This window comes from Bombina bombina, chromosome 2 (genome assembly GCF_027579735.1).
Source record: "Bombina bombina isolate aBomBom1 chromosome 2, aBomBom1.pri, whole genome shotgun sequence".
Lineage (NCBI taxonomy): Eukaryota > Metazoa > Chordata > Amphibia > Anura > Bombinatoridae > Bombina > Bombina bombina.
This window is the reverse complement of record NC_069500.1, coordinates 876,065,366-876,081,963: the sequence shown is the minus strand read 5'-3', so window position 1 is coordinate 876,081,963 and position 16,598 is coordinate 876,065,366. Positions and strand designations below refer to the sequence as shown.

At 39.1% G+C, this 16,598-nt stretch overlaps 1 protein-coding gene and 1 long non-coding RNA gene across 5 annotated transcripts in view; one reads left to right on the top strand and one right to left on the bottom strand.

The window, feature by feature from the left end:
- The window catches only part of PSD3 (pleckstrin and Sec7 domain containing 3), a 1,090,324-nt gene that overhangs the window by 204,796 nt on the left and 868,930 nt on the right, over nucleotides 1–16,598 (bottom strand). The window lies entirely within an intron of this gene.
- LOC128649766 (uncharacterized) lies at nucleotides 14,307–15,481 on the top strand. The gene is made up of 2 exons (XR_008400693.1): nucleotides 14,307–14,468; nucleotides 15,085–15,481. It is a non-coding gene; the product is annotated as an uncharacterized LOC128649766 (long non-coding RNA).

Sequence of the window (16,598 nt, the reverse complement as noted above, 5' to 3'; positions counted from 1 at the left end):
ATAAAGAAATCATTTTTGGACAAACGTTATAATATTTTAAGAGCAAACTTTGCCAGTATATGCATTAGATCATAAAATGAATCCAACTATAATTTCCTAAGGGAGGCAAATACTTTTTTATTTATTGCTCCAAAGAGAGGATTATTGGATTGTAAATTGGATACACTCCTTGAAAAACAATTTAATAAAGAAATGTATTGAATAAACATTTTCAAGATTGTTTTCCATTACAAAAAAACCCCAACTATTAATTTAATTAGTGACATTATATTGCTTCATTATTTTGAGCTCAATTTTTTTATAAATGTATTATTATTATTATAATATTGTTTTGATTAATGTATCCTTATTTATATTGTTCAAAAGGTTAATAATGATGTAGTGTTACAGAAAGGCACAAATATTGTATTCTCTGTATGAGAAAGGGAAAATTAAAAGGGAAAAATAAATGGACATGAAAGCCACCATTTTTTTTTTAAATCTTTTTAAATCTTTCAGTCAAATTTACTACTAGAATCTAATTTGCTTTGTTCCTAGGTAGGCTCAGGAGCTACAATGCACTACTGGGAGCTAGCTACGTATTGGTGGCTGCTCCTTAAAGGGATGTAAAACATGTGTGCGTTCCAGTTTGTGAAGTTAATATATGTGTATGTATATATATATATATATATATATATATATATATATATATATATATATATATATATATATATATATATATATATATATGTGTGTGTATACGCACATATATATACAGTATATTTATTATTATTATTTTTACTACATAAGCACACACACATTATATAATAACACAGAAAAAGTTGGAATAGTGGCCTAGTATTTCACAGTTCCAAGGCCTAGAAAGGATCCGGCTGCACCAAGCTAAATTTTAGCAGTCAGCTAAAGAATTTAGAAAATCAACAATTTTCAGAGTTAAATGACAGGAAAATGGACAGAATAAATAAGGAATGTATATTGCAAAAGTTTTTTTAAATTACACATAATAAAAATTCTATATTATAACATCATACTGTTTAATTTCCCTTTAACTCTAAAATGTGTGGGTTTTTCCTATCCAAAGAAAAACTGGATAGGATTCTACAGATTACAGAACCTTGACCCTGGCCTGCAACATTCTGGACTTTATGAGTGCAAGAGCTAATTTTTATCTGTCTTCCAGCTGCTACATTAAAGGAGATAGCTAAATACATGCAAAAGACTTTTTAAAGTGTTTGTCTCTGAACAGATTTTTTTTTTAATTTTGCTTATACAGGTATACCTCACTTTACAGCGCTTCGCTAATACAGCGCTTTGTGGAGCTGAAGTTCAACCTCCAAAGATTTTGAAACAGTGCTGTAATCATCGTGAGATTGCGAGAAAAGCAACTGGCACCATTTTGTTATGCTAAGTTCACTCTGTTTACAGCATTACAGTGCAATCTGTGTCTCAGTGCTATAGTCTGACAAATTTTACTACAGTAATTATCACTATTTTACAGGTACAGCATTTATTGAATACTAATTGAATACTGTGCTGTGCTAAATTAAACTAAACGTAGCACTAGTGTACCCCTAATATATGTTAGTTCAAACATGTTTTCAAGTTTTTAAACACACTGACAAGTGAAAAGAAAGCTAAAACCACCTTGTTTCACTTTAAGGCGGTTTTCACTTTACAGCGGGGCTCCAGTCCCTAACCCGCTGTATGAGCGGGTTATACCTGTAATACCTTTCTCTTAAAATATTTATTTTGTTTGCATATCTTTTGCAATATAGTGCTTCATTTCTGTGACATACTATGTATACACAAAAAAAAACATAATTTATGTTTACCAGATAAATTCCTTTCCTTCCTGGCAGGGAGAGTCCACAACTTAATTCCTTACTGTTGGGAAATAAAACACCTGGCTACCAGGAGGAGGCAAAGACACCCCAGCCAAAGGCTCAAACATCACTCCCACTTTCCCTATCCCCCAGTCATTCTGCCGAGGGAACAAGGAAAAGTAGAAGAAACATCAGGGTATAAAAGGCGCCAGAAGAAATAATATAAAAAGGGAGCCGTCCATTGAAAAAATAAATTACGGGTGGGGTCATGGACTCTCCCTGCCAGGAAGGAAAGGAATTTATCTGTTAAGCATAAATTTTGTTTTCCTTCCATAAGGCAGTGAGAGTCCACGACTTCATTCCTTAATGTTGGGAAAACTATACCCAAGCTCCAGAGGACACTGAATAAATAACGGGAGGGAACAGAAAAACGAGGCGGACCCTATTCTGAGGGCACCACAGCCTGCAAAACTTTTCCCCCGAAAGCTGCTTCAGCCGAAGTAAACACATCAAACTTGTAAAATTTAGAAAAAGTGTGAAGGAGGACCAGGACTTACAAATCTGATCCATTGAGGCTTTGTTCTTAAAAGCCCAATAGGAAGCCACTGCTCTAGTGGAATGAGCCGTTATCCTCTCAGGAGGCTGTTGTCCCGCTGTCTCATAAGCTAAGCGGATGACACTCCTCAACCAGAAAGATAGAGAAGTAGTAGTAGCCTTCTGCCCCTTACGCTTCCCCATATAGACGACAAACAAAGAGGAAGATTGTCTAAATTCCTTAGTAGCCTGAAGATAGAACTTCAAGGCACAAACCACATCTAGATTATGAAGCAAACATTTCTTCGCTGAAGGAGGATTAGGACACAAGGAAGGAACAACAATTTCTTGATTAATGTTACGATTCAACACCACTTTAGGGAGGAACCCTAGTTTAGTATGTAAAACTGCCTTATCAGCATGAAAAACCAGATAAGGGGGATAACATTGCAAAGCAGAAATTTTAGAAACTCTGCACGCAGAGGCAATAGCCAACAAAAAAAGAACCTTCTAAGATAACAATTTAATGTCAACAGTAGGCATAGGCTCAAATGGAGCCTGCTGCAAAACACTAAGAACAAGATTGAGGCTCCAAGGCGGAGCCCCAGATCTAAACACAGGTCTTATCCTAGCCAGAGCCTTAACAAAGAACTGCACATCTGTAAGCTCAGCCAATCTTTTGTGCAGTAAACACTGACAGGGCCGCTATCTGTCCCTTCAGGGAACTAGCAGATAAACTCTTCTCCAGTTCATCCTGGAGGAAAGCTAAAATTCTGGCAACCTTAACCTTATGCCAGGAAAAGCCACGATCTTCACACCAGTACAAATAAGTCCTCCATACTTTATGGTAGATACGACAAGTAACTGGCTTACGAGCTTGAATCAGAGTGTCGATAACACTCTCAGAAAACGCTCTCTTGGCTAAGACTAAGCGTTCAATCTCCATGCAGTTAGCCTAAAAAAATCTAGATTTTTATGAACTATATCAGCAGATCTCTGCGAAAAGGTAACCTCCACTGAGGAAATGAGGACATCCCCCACCAGATCCGCAAACCACATCCTTCGCGGGCAACACCGCGGAGCATTTAGAATCACTGATTCTCGCTCCTGCTTGATGCGAGCCACCACACAAGGGAAAAGTGGTAATGGAGGAAAAAGATATATGAGTCTGAACCTCCATGGTACTGATAGGGCATCTATCAGTTCCGCCTGAGGATCCCTTAACCTCGACCCGTACCTGGGTAACTTGATATTGAGGTGGGATCTATCTCCAGCGTCCCCCACTCTCTGCATATCTCTGCAAACACCTCGGGTGAAGAGGCCATTCCCCTGGGTGAAAGGATTGCCTGCTGAGGAAGTCCGCTTCCCAGTTGTCCACACCCGGAATGGGGATCGTTAACAGCATACATTTGTGAGTGTCCGCCCACTCTAGTATCTGTGATACTTCTCTCATTGCCAAGGAAGATCTCATTCCCCCCTGATGGTTGATATAGGCAACCAAGGTTATATTGTCTGATTGGAATCTGATAAACTGGGAGGAACCCAGAAGGGGCCAAGCCTGCAAGGCATTGAAAATTGCCCGGAGTTCCAAAATATTGATCGGAAGGGAGGACTCCTCCTGAGTCCACAGACCTTGTGCCTTCTTGGCACCCCAAACGGCTCCACAGCCGAAAAGGCTTGTGTCCGTAGTTAAAATTTCCCAGGACAGTCTCAAAAAGCACGTGCCTTGGAACAGATGATCTGGACAGAGCCACCAGGAGAGTGAGTCTCTCGACAGGCTGTCCAGCACGATCTGTTGAGACAGATCTGAATGGTCGCCGTTCCATTGTCTCACCGTGCATAGTTGTAAGGGTCTGAGATAGAATCTGGTAAAAGGAATGATGTCCATGCAGGACACCATGAGTCCGATTACCTCCATACACTAAGACTGCACCCCAACCTAGAAGGCTGGCATCTGTTGTTACAATCGTCCAATCTGGTCTGCGAAAAGGTCATACCCTTGGACAGGTGGACCCGAGATAACCACCAGAGAAGAGAATCTCTGGTTTCCTGATCCAGATTTAGTAGAGGGGACAAATCTGTGTAATCCCCATTCCACTGACTGAGCATGCATAATTGCAGCGGTCTGAGATGCAGGCGAGCAAATGGCACTATGTCCATTGCCGCTACCATTAAGCCAATTACCTCCATGCACTGAGCCACCGTAGGGCGCGGAGTGGAGTGAAGAACACGGCAAGCATTTAGAAGTTTTGATAACCTGGACTCCGTCAGGTAAATTTTAATTTCTACAGAATCTATAAGAGTCCCTAGGAAGGAAACCCTTGTGAGAGGAGATAGAGAACTCTTTTCTTCGTTCACTTTCCACCCATGCGACCTCAGAAATGCCAGAACTATCTCTGTATGAGACTTGGCAATTTGAAAGCTTGACGCCTGTATCAGGATGTCGTCTAGATAAGAGCCACCGCTATGCCTCGCGGTCTTAGAACCGCCAGAAGAGAGCCCAGAACCTTTGTGAAAATTCTTGGGGCTGTAGCCAACCCGAAGGGAAGAGCTACAAATTGGTAATGCCTGTCTAGAAAGGCAAATCTCAGGAACCAATGATGATTCTAGTGAATCGGAATGCGAAGGTAGGCATCCTTTAAGTCCACTGTGGTCATGTACTGACCCTCTTGGATCATGGGTAAGATGGTTCGAATAGTTTCCATCTTGAATGGAACTCTGAGGAATTTGTTTAAGATCTTTAGATCCAAAATTGGTCTGAAGGTTCCCTCTTTTTTGGGAACCACAAACAGATTTGAATAAAAACCCTGTCCTTGTTCCGTCCGCGGAACTGGATGGATCACTCCGATTACTAGGAGGTCTTGCACGCAGCGTAGGAATGCCTCTTTCTTTATCTGGTTTGCAGATAATCTTGAAAGGTGAAATCTCCCTTGTGGAGGAGAAGCTTTGAAGTCCAGAAGATAGCCCTGAGATATGATCTCCAACGCCCAGGGATCCTGAACATCTCTTACCCACGCCTGGGCGAAGAGAGAAAGTCTGCCCCCTACTAGATCTGTTGCCGGATAGGGGGCCGTTCCTTCATGCTGTCTTGGAGGCAGCAGCAGGCTTTCTGGCCTGCTTGCCCTTGTTCCAGGACTGGTTAGATTTCCAGGCCTGCTTGGATTGAGCAAAAGTTCCCTCTTGTTTTGAAGCAGAGGAAGTTGATGCTGCACCTGCCTTGAAATTTCGAAAGGCACGAAAATTAGACTGTTTGGCCCTTGATTTGGCCCTGTCCTGAGGAAGGGTATGACCCTTACCTCCAGTAATGTCAGCAATAATTTCTTTCAAACCAGGCCCAAATAAGGTCTGCCCCTTGAAAGGAATGTTGAGTAATTTAGACTTTGAAGTCACGTCAGCTGACCAGGATTTAAGCCATAGCCCCCTACGCGCCTGGATGGCGAATCCGGAATTCTTAGCCGTTAGTTTAGTCAAATGAACAATGGCATCAGAAACAAATGAGTTAGCTAGCTTAAGTGTTCTAAGCTTGTCAATGATTTCAGTCAATGGAGCTGTATGGATGGCCTCTTCCAGGGCCTCAAACCAGAATGCCGCCGCCGCAGCAGTGACAGGCGCAATGCATGCAAGGGGCTGTAAAATAAAACCTTGTTGAATAAACATTTTCTTAAGGTAACCCTCTAATTTTTTATCCATTGGATCTGAAAAAGCACAACTGTCCTCAACCAGGATAGTGGTACACTTTGCTAAAATAGAAACTGCTCCCTCCACCTTAGGGACCGTCTGCCATAAGTCCCGTGTAGTGGCGTCTATGGGAAACATTTTTCTAAATATAGGAGGGGGGGGAAACGGCACACCGGGTCTATCCCACTCCTTACTAATAATTTCTGTAAACCTTTTAGGTATTGGAAAAACATCAGTACACACCGGCACTGCATAGTATTTATCCAGTCTACACAATTTCTCTGGCACTGCAATTGTGTCACAGTCATTCAGAGCAGCTAACACCTCCCCAAGCAATACACGGAGGTTCTCAAGCTTAAATTTAAAATTAGAAATCTCTGAATCAGGTTTCCCCGAGTCAGAGATGTCACCCACAGACTGAAGCTCTCCGTCCTCAGGTTCTGCATATTGTGACGCAGTATCAGACATGGCTCTTACAGCATCTACGCGCTCTGTATCTCGTCTAACCCCAGAGCTATCGCGCTTGCCTCTTAATTCAGGCAATCTGGCTAATACCGCTGACAGGGTATTATCCATGATCGCAGCCATGTCCTGCAAAGTAATCGCTATGGGCGTCCCTGATGTACTTGGCGCCATATTAGCGTGCGTCCCTTGAGCGGGAGGCAAAGGGTCCGACACATGGGGAGAGTTAGTCGGCATAACTTCCCCCTCGACAGAACCCTCTGGTGACAATTATTTTAAAGATAAAGACTGATCTTTACTGTTTAAGGTGAAATCAATACATTTAGTACACATTCTCCTATGGGGCTCCACCATGGCTTTTAAACATAATGAACAAGTAGTTTCCTCTGTGTCAGACATGTTTGTACAGACTAGCAATGAGACTAGCAAGCTTGGAAAACACTTTAAAACAAGTTAACAAGCAATATAAAAAACGTTACTGTGCCTTTAAGAAAAACAAATTTTGTCAAAATTTGAAATAACAGTGAAAAAAGGCAGTTACACTAACGAAATTTTTACAGTGTATGTAACAAGTTAGCAGAGCATTGCACCCACTTGCAAATGGATGATTAACCCCTTAATACCAAAAACGGAATAATAAATCAAAAAAACGTTTTTAAAACTAGTCACAAGATCTACTGTGGTTGTTACCCTCCTCAAACACGACTTTTGAAGCCTTTTGAGCCCTTCAGAGATGTCCTGTATCATGCAGAGGGAAGCTGAATGTCTCTGTCAGTAATTTTAGCTGAACAGCTAAAATAGGCCCCTCCCACTCATATTACAACAGTGGAAAGCCTCAGAAACTGTTTCTAGGCAAAAATCAAGCCAGCCATGTGGAAAAAAACTAGGCCCCAATAAGTTTTATCACCAAGCATATATAAAAACGATTAAACATGCCAGCAAACGTTTTATATTGCACTTTTATAAGAGTATGCATCTCTGGTAATAAGCCTGATACCAGTCGCTATTAAATCACTATATTTAGGCTTAACTTACATTAATCCGGTATCAGCAGCATTTTTATAGCAAATTCCATCCCTAGAAATATGTTAACTGCACATACCTTATTGCAGGATAACCTGCACGCCATTCCCCCTCTGAAGTTACCTCACTCCTCAGAATATGTGAGAACGGCAGTGGATCTTAGTTACTTCTGCTAAGATCATAGAAACCGCAGGCAGATTCTTCTTCTAATCGAAACAGGCAATAGAATGCGAGCTCAATCTGATTGGCTGATTGGATCAGCCAATCGGATTGAACTTGAATCTGATTGGCTGATTCAATCAGCCAATCAGATTTTTCCTACCTTAATTCCGATTGGCTGATAGAATCCTATCAGCCAATCGGAATTGAAGGGACGCCATCTTGGATGACGTCCCTTAAAGGAGCCTTCATTCGTCGGTAGTCCGTCGGTAAAGAAGGATGTTCCGCTTCGGCGGGATGAAGATTCAAGACCCCGCTTGGAAGATGACATCGCCCGGATAGAAGACTTCTTCAGCGTCTCTTGGAAGATGACATCGCCCGGATGGAAGACTTTTTCAGCGCCGCTTGGAGGATCACTTCATCGGATGGAAGATTTCTTCAGCGCTGCTTGGAGGATAACTTCTGCCGGTCCGGGTCTCCTCTTCGGTTCCATCGCTGCTCGGCTGAGTGAAGACGACTCAAGGTAGGATGATCTTCAGGGGATTAGTGTTAGGTTATTTTAAGGGGGGTTTGGGTTAGATTAGGGGTATGTGGGTGGTGGGTTTTAATGTTGGGGGGGTTGTATTTTTCTTTTACAGGCAACAGAGCTGAATTCTTTGGGGCATGCCCCACAAATGGCCCTTTTAAGGGCTGGTAAGGTAAAAGAGCTTTGAACTTTTTTAATTTAGAATAGGGTAGGGCATTTTTTTATTTTGGGGGGGGTTTGTTATTTTATTAGGGCGCTTAGATTAGGTGTAAGTAGCTTAAAATTGTTGTAATATTTTTAAAATGTTTGTAACCTATTTTTTTTTTTTGTAACTTAGCTTTTTTTATTTTTTGTACTTTAGTTAGTTTATGTAATTGTATTTAATTGTAGTTATTTGTAGGTAATTTATTTAATTAATTTAATGATAGTGTAGTGTTAGGTTTAATTGTAACTTAGGTTAGGATTTATTTTACAGGTAATTTTGTATTTATTTTAGCTAGGTAGTTATTAAATAGTTAATAACTATTTAATAACTATTCTAACTAGCTAAAATAAATACAAAGTTACCTGTAAAATAAAAATAAATCCTAAGATAGCTACAATATAATTATTATTTATATTGTAGGTATATTAGGGTTTATTTTAAAGGTAAGTATTTAGTTTTAAATAGGAATAATTTATTTAAGTATAGTGTAGTGTTAGGTGTAATTGTAACTTAGGTTAGTTTTTATTTTACAGGTTAATTTCTCTTTATTTTAGCTAGGTAAGCTATTAAATAGTTAATAACTATTTAATAGCTATTGTACCTAGTTAAAATAATTTGAAAGTTACCTGTAAAATAAAAATAAATCCTAAGATAGCTACAATATAATTATTATTTATATTGTAGCTATATTAGGGTTTATTTTAAAGGTAAGTATTTAGTTTTAAATAGGATTAATTTAGTTCATAATAGAAATATTATTTAGATTTATTTAATTAATATTTAAGTTAGGGGGGTGTTAGGGTTAGAATTAGGTTTAGGGGTTAATAAATTTATTACAGTGGCGGCGGTGTAGTGGGGGGCAGGATAGGGGTTAATAAATTTATTATAGGTGGCGACGGTGTAGGGGGGGCAGGATAGGGGTTAATAGGTATAATGTAGGTGGCAGCGGTGTCCGGGAGCGGCAGTTTAGGGGTTAACACATTTATCAGAGTTGCGGCAGGGTCTAGGAGCGGCGGTTTAGGGGTTAATACATTTATCAGAGTTGCGGCAGGGTCTAGGAGCGGCGGTTTAGGGGTTAATAACTTTATTTAGTTGTGGGGGGCTCCGGGGGCGCCGGTATAGGGGGTAGAACAGTGTAGATAGTGTGGGTGCAAGATCAGATGAGTGATAACTCTCACAGTCCGCTGCTCATCGCCCCGTACTTGGTGCGTGGCTTTTTGACAGCTTTATTTGATAACTTAGGCGAAATTTTTCAGGTCCGCGGCGGCGATGTGAGGCGAGCTTAGGCGGGCATATTGGGCCGGCGAAGGCAGGAAAGTTGACACGTTGATAACTACCCCCCTTTGCCTGTAATTCCATTCTGAAATTGTGAGCTTTTCAGTTCCTGTTAGAAATGGAAGTGCAGAACACTGTTAAATCCAGCACAACCATTGGCTGCACACTCTAGTGACCTATGTATAACTGACCCTAATTGGCCACAGCAGAGAAGGTAACACAAGTTACAACATGGCAGCTCCCAGTGTGTTATAGACACTAAAACTTTACACTTATTTTGTCACTTTTTAAACAACTAATGAAACTTTAGAAAATACATCTACATGTTAGTCATGGACTAATCTTTTCTTTGAATGCATCATTCTATCTAGCATGTATTTAGTGTTAAATGTCCATTTAAACCTTTTCAATGATCCATTCACAGATCATTCATACAAATAATCTATCTTATCTGAATATGGTGACATTCTAAAGTCATTCTAAAGTGTCCTCACTCCTTAAAGATCTCTGTTCAACACACATGAAAATTTGTCCAGGGATAATGCAGTAATCTGAGATAAGTGTGGCTTATATGTGGTGTCAATGAGGTAGAGTGTGGCTCATATGTTAGTAAGCATACCTCAAGCTATTGTCCAACATCCGTATGTCTGATAATGCACGTGCGCTTCATCTCTCACATAATAGAATTCTTTGGGGCTCTGCAGTAAATTTTATATCCATACATTGCTAGAATGTAAAGCCGAGGGTGTGCTAAGCCAATAGTGTACAAGTAGTGAGTGATGTTCTTTATGTAATTCTGTGATTTACTATTAATAATAATTAACCCCTGTACGTTGCTGGTCTTTCTATGGGGGTGTTTTTTTTTTTTTTTTATAGTGTAATCTCCCCGTGCTACTTTAGTAAGCCTACAGGAGGGAGGGTCTTATAGTGCGGTCTTGCCGCTCGCTGCAAAACCTGCACTGTTATACCCAGACAATCCCTTAACGACCAGCGATGTACAGGGTACGTCGCGGTCGTTAAGGGGTTAAAATAATAATAATGCTTTGCTTCCGATGTTAAAAAGAGCACATTTTTTTACAGTGGTATTTTTTTAATTGTGCTCAAGCACAACACTTATAGGAACACTAAAACCAATTTTTTTTCTTTCATGATTCAGGTAGAAAATACAATTTTAAACAACATTCCAATGTACTTCTATTATCTAATTTGCTTCATTCTTTAGATATAATTTGTTGAAGAAATAGCAATGCACATGGGTGAGCCAATCACACAAGGCATCTATGTGCAGCCACCAATCAGCGGCTACTGGGCCTATCTAGATATGTTTTCCAGCCAAGAATATCAAGAGAATGAAGCAAATTAGATAATATAAGTAAATTAGAAAGTTGTTTAAAATTGCATGCTCTTTCTAAATCATGAAAGAAAAATGTTGGGTTTCATGTCCCTCTTACTCTCCACTTGTAATATGAGAGGAACGACTAAGCTAATAGCGCTCCCAGCAATATCCATTAATAGTAAATAGAGCACTAAAAATGTTTCAGCCATGTTAAGGTACTTTGGATAAAACATTTAACCATCCACTTATAGTACCAGATTGAGTGTTACTAGTTGTGCAAGGTTGCACAAAAGATAAAGCACCCTGCTGTACTCCACCTCCAGCCCTTAAAGCGACATGAAACGCATTGTTCCCCTTCATGATTCAGATAGAGCATACAATTTTATGCCAGAGTATCCTGATCCTGGCCGGAGAGTGTTTTGTTTTGATAACGGCGGTTGCAGGGTTAAACACATAGTAAAGGGTCATTAATGCAGACCTTACATACTATAACAAATTAGAACGTAATTTGTTTGCATTATAATGTCCTTTAACACATTCAATGTTGCTGATTTTTCTATGTAAATAAACAGCATATACATCCCAATTACTAATCTAACATAATCTGTGTTAGCTACATCAGACACATACTTTTATAAAGATTTTTGAAGACTGGTCCAACTTTTCAAAGAAATTCCTATTAATAAAATTAAATGTAATGTATTCAGTCTTTGTAAAAAAAAATTTCCGGATATCAAATTCTTTTGTAAAGTTAAAACTGCCTGCTTCAATTGTAAATTCAGGAGTTCAATGTCTCTTTAAGTTTTTCACTGAGTAATTGTAGTAGCAGGTGCCACAATAAATTACTATTAACGAATCCAATTCAAAAGGTCAATACAATAACTTTCAAAGAAACCTTTTGTTCCAAGGACGCAATAAATAAAAACATGCCAACTGGCCAAATTAAAGGGAAAATGAACTTACCGGAAGCTAAGAAATGTCATTTATAGAAAAGAGGTAAAATATATATATTAGTTTCTGATCTCACATTATTTCACATACATTAATGCAGTTATTAACACTTAATTAAAGGGAGACTCCAGTCAAAATGTAAATGCACATAAATGAATTATAAATAATTTGAATAGAAACATATTTGTAATATATATGTATTGGCAAAATATTTCTAATAAATGATATGACTGTTTTAGTGTTAGCATTTGTCTCTGCACGTGCATGTGAAGCATAGCTAGATATTCTCAGTGCACCAGCATTTTAAATACTGCCGCTGCTCGGAGAGCCAGTGGGGCTTGCGTCATATCAGCAATTAACACATTGAGTCATTACCAGATGGTACAAGCACGTTAGGTTTGTTTAAAATGCTGGTGCACGGCGCATACTTAAAAACACTTTTTAAACAGTTATAGCTTTTATTAGAAGCATTTTTGCTAATACATGTGTGTTACAAACATGCTTCAATTCAAAACTGACATGCATCTATATGGATTCCAATCATTGCACAAGCAGTTCACAGAACCAGTGCTGCCCCCTGCAGATTAGCGGCCGATCGGCCACTAGCAGGGGGTGTCAATCAACCCGTTCGTATGCGATCGGGCGGATTGATGGCCGCAGCCACAGAGGCGGGGGACGAGTTAAGAAGCAGCGGTCTTAATGTCCGTTTCCTGCGAGCCTGAAGGCTCGCATGGAAACAAGGGTATTCGGCCCCATTTCGGGCCATAATAAATCGGCCCCTAAGAATAAAACAGCTCTTATTAGTTAGTTAATATTTTTCACCAAACGGCACATGAATGAAAAAGAAAAAAAAAAGTTGGATGTATCATCTTTAGTTGATCTAGCACCGATATGGGGGCCCAATTAACATTGTGTGGGCAGCGGATCATGTCCGCCGCACACCGATAAATGCTAACAGTATACGCTGTCGGCATATATCATTGCACAAGCATTTCTTGTGAAATGCTTGTGCAATAACGCTCTCTGCACATTCGCAGCCAATCGGCCGCTAGCAGAGGGTGTCAATCAGCCCGATCGTATCTGATCGGGATGATTGCTGTCCGCGGACGAGTTAAGGAGCAGTGGTCTTAAGACCGCTGCTTCTTAACTTATGTTTCCGGCGAGGCTCGCACTGCAGCATAATAAATCTAGCCCCATGGTATCATTTGTACATTTGAATATAAGATGCATTATCTGCGTAATTTCAAACATACTGATTTACTGTCACTAATGCCTTGTTGAGAAGTCTACATGTCCCCTCTACATTTACTAAAGAGCTATTAAAGGAACATGATACTCAAAATGTCTCTTCTATCTAAAAGAAAAAGTTAAATATATTAAAGAGCTTAGCTATTTAAAAAAATGATTTTACTAGGATGAAAAGGGACAGTAAAGTCAAAATTAAAGGGCCATTATATCAAAAAACAACATGCTCTAATCCGTTAAAGCGTTTAATTTTCTATCGACATCTGAGTTGTGTGACTAGCGCGGCTGATTGGATCAGCATCGGGTTCAGCTCTGGGTCCAGTAGTGCACTGCAGGTCCCGAGCGGAAAATCTACTGTGTGTTTAACCCCGTTGCAGGGCTTAAAGGGACAGTCTAGTCAAAATTAAACTATCATGATTCAGATAGGGCATGTCATTTTAAACAAGTTTCCATTTTACTTTTATCATTAAAGTTGCTTTGTTCTCTTGGTATTCTTTGTTGAAAGCTAAACATAGGTAGGCTCATATGCTAAAAAATGGTTAGTAGTCAGCGCCAGGAGAGCAAAGCACACAAACTCACTATAAAAAAACAGAAGAATAAACAAATAAATTGTGGGGACATAGGAGTGCCACCTGAAGGGTGCTGGTGGAAATGCTGGGCCCAAAGAGATTATTAATAAGGGTGTATAATGGCCAAAAAACAACACATAGTACTGTATTAATAAGGAGCATAGAAATAGGGTGAAAAATACAGTCAATAAAGAATATATCAAAACATATGCTGTATATAAAAACGGTTTTAATCCAAGGAACATAAGGAACAAGATTGTTAGTACTATGTGGCAATCTGGCAGAGTTACAATCTAGAGTAAAATGTTTAAAAAGCAACGGTAAAAAACATATATCAAACATATAACAAAAAAAGCTAGCTAAACTAAAAGTGCTCACCATATACAAATAGGAACTCGGGCTGGTATGTCACGGGAGGTCAACATACCAGCCCTACTTCCTATTTGTATATGGTGAGAACTTTTCCTTTTAGTTTCGCTTTTAGTTTAGCTAGCTTTTTTGTTTTTGTGCATCTGTTTGTTTTTTCTTCCACAGGTACCTTTAGATGTTCTTACTCTGAACCAGACAGGGGCGAAACTACAGGGGGTACAGAGGTCGCAATTGCGACTGGGCCCCCAAGTGTGGGGGCCCAGCTTCAAAAAAACAAAAAACGTTGATCTGCCACTGCCTGCACTGATATCATGTGAGTGTGACATGATGCTTCACTAGTGTCTCTGACTACAGGGGTCAGTTTTTCTGTTTTACCCATTGGTGTTTATGTGTGTATGTATTTATGCATGTATGTGTGTGTGTGTGTATTTATGCATGTATATGTGTGTGTGTTTGTGTATGTATGTATGTGACTGTGTGTGTATTTATTCATGTATATGTGTGTGTGTGTATTTTTGTGGAACCAGCAAATTACAGACCTTGTTACTACAGCAAGGGGGGCGGGGGGTAAACAGTGTCAGTCTATACAGTACCACTATATACAGTACGGGGGGCTGGACCATGTCACAGACTACTGTGGTCACTTTATAAAATACTGGGGCGGGTAGGGTCAGGCCAGACATCTCACCGGCAGATTACAGACTGTGTCACTAACTCACTATATATAGTACTAGTGGGTTAAGCAGTGTCACTATATACAGTGATAGGGGGTCAGACCATCTCACAGACTGTGGGCACAGGGTACCTCCTTTTGCAGACATGTAAACTGATTCACATTTTTTTTCTGTTAAATGTTTTTTTTTTTTTTTTTTTTTTTTTTAAAGATATGTATCAAATTCACTTTTTTTTTTTGGGGGGGGGCTTCTTAGATTCTTGCACCTGGGCCCTGTGGTTTCTAGTTACGCCTCTGGAACCAGAAGTTTTGGATACAAGATTTTCCTCCCCTGGATAAAAGTATTTTCTTCTCTCTTCTCTGGATCCTTCCACATTGGACCTCCACTGCATTTTTTACTTTCTGTGACTCTTTGTGACTGTATAGACTTTGGGAGTATATTGTTGCTTTATATGAGCTCAGATTCATTAATTATTTACTTTATTGTTCTTTTTTTTTGTTATACCTTTATTTTGTCATATGCTTGACATATGTTTTTCACCGTTGCTTTTTAAACATTTTACTCTAGATTGTGAATAACTCTGCCAGATTGCCACATAGTTCTAGCAATCTTGTTCCATTTATTCCTTGGATTAAAACCGTTTTTATATACAGCATATGTTTTTTATATATTCTTTATTGTATGTATTTTTCACCCTGTTGCTACGCTCCTTATTAATACAGTACTATGTGTAATTTCTACGCTCTTTAGTAATACAGTACTATGTGTTATTAATACAGTACTATGTGTTATTAATACAGTACTATGTGTAATTTCTACGCTCTTTAGTAATACAGTACTATGTGTTATTAATACAGTACTATGTGTAATTTCTACGCTCTTTAGTAATACAGTACTATGTGTTATTAATACAGTACTATGTGTAATTTCTACGCTCTTTAGTAATACAGTACTATGTGTTATTAATACAGTACTATGTGTTATTAATACAGTACTATGTGTAATTTCTACGCTCTTTAGTAATACAGTACTATGTGTTATTAATACAGTACTATGTGTAATTTCTACGCTCTTTAGTAATATAGTACTATGTGTTATTAATACAGTACTATGTGTAATTTCTACGCTCTTTAGTAATACAGTACTATGTGTTATTAATACAGTACTATGTGTAATTTCTACGCTCTTTAGTAATACAGTACTATGTCCTGTCTTAATTGCATTTTGACAGTTTTTTACAGTTAGACACTTCTAGTTCATGTGTGACATATAGATAACATTGTGCTCACTCCCATGGAGTTATTTATGAGTCAGCACTGATTGGCTAAAATGCATGTCTTTCAAAAGAAATGGCATAAGGGGGAAACCTACAGAGGATTAGAAACGAGGTAGTCAAAGAGGTAAAAAGTATTGGTTATGCAAAACTGGGGAATGGGTAATAAAAGGGATTATCTATCTTTTTAACCAATAAAAATTCTGGTGTAGACTGTCCCTTTAAATACACAGTAGACTAGGGTCAATAGTCAAAATATGACCTGCTCTATCGGATTAGAGCATGATAACAGCCCTATAAACTTTCCAGTTTACTTCTATTATCAAATTTGCTTGGTTCTCTTAGTATTCTTTGTTTAAGACTAAACCTAGGTAGGCTGTTAGGAGCTTAGGAGCATGCACGTGCCTATAGCAGCAGTGTTTGTAACTATGTATACAATTGTTATAAACATTTTTGCAAACACTGCTGCCAGATTGTGCGGCGTTCATTAGAACCA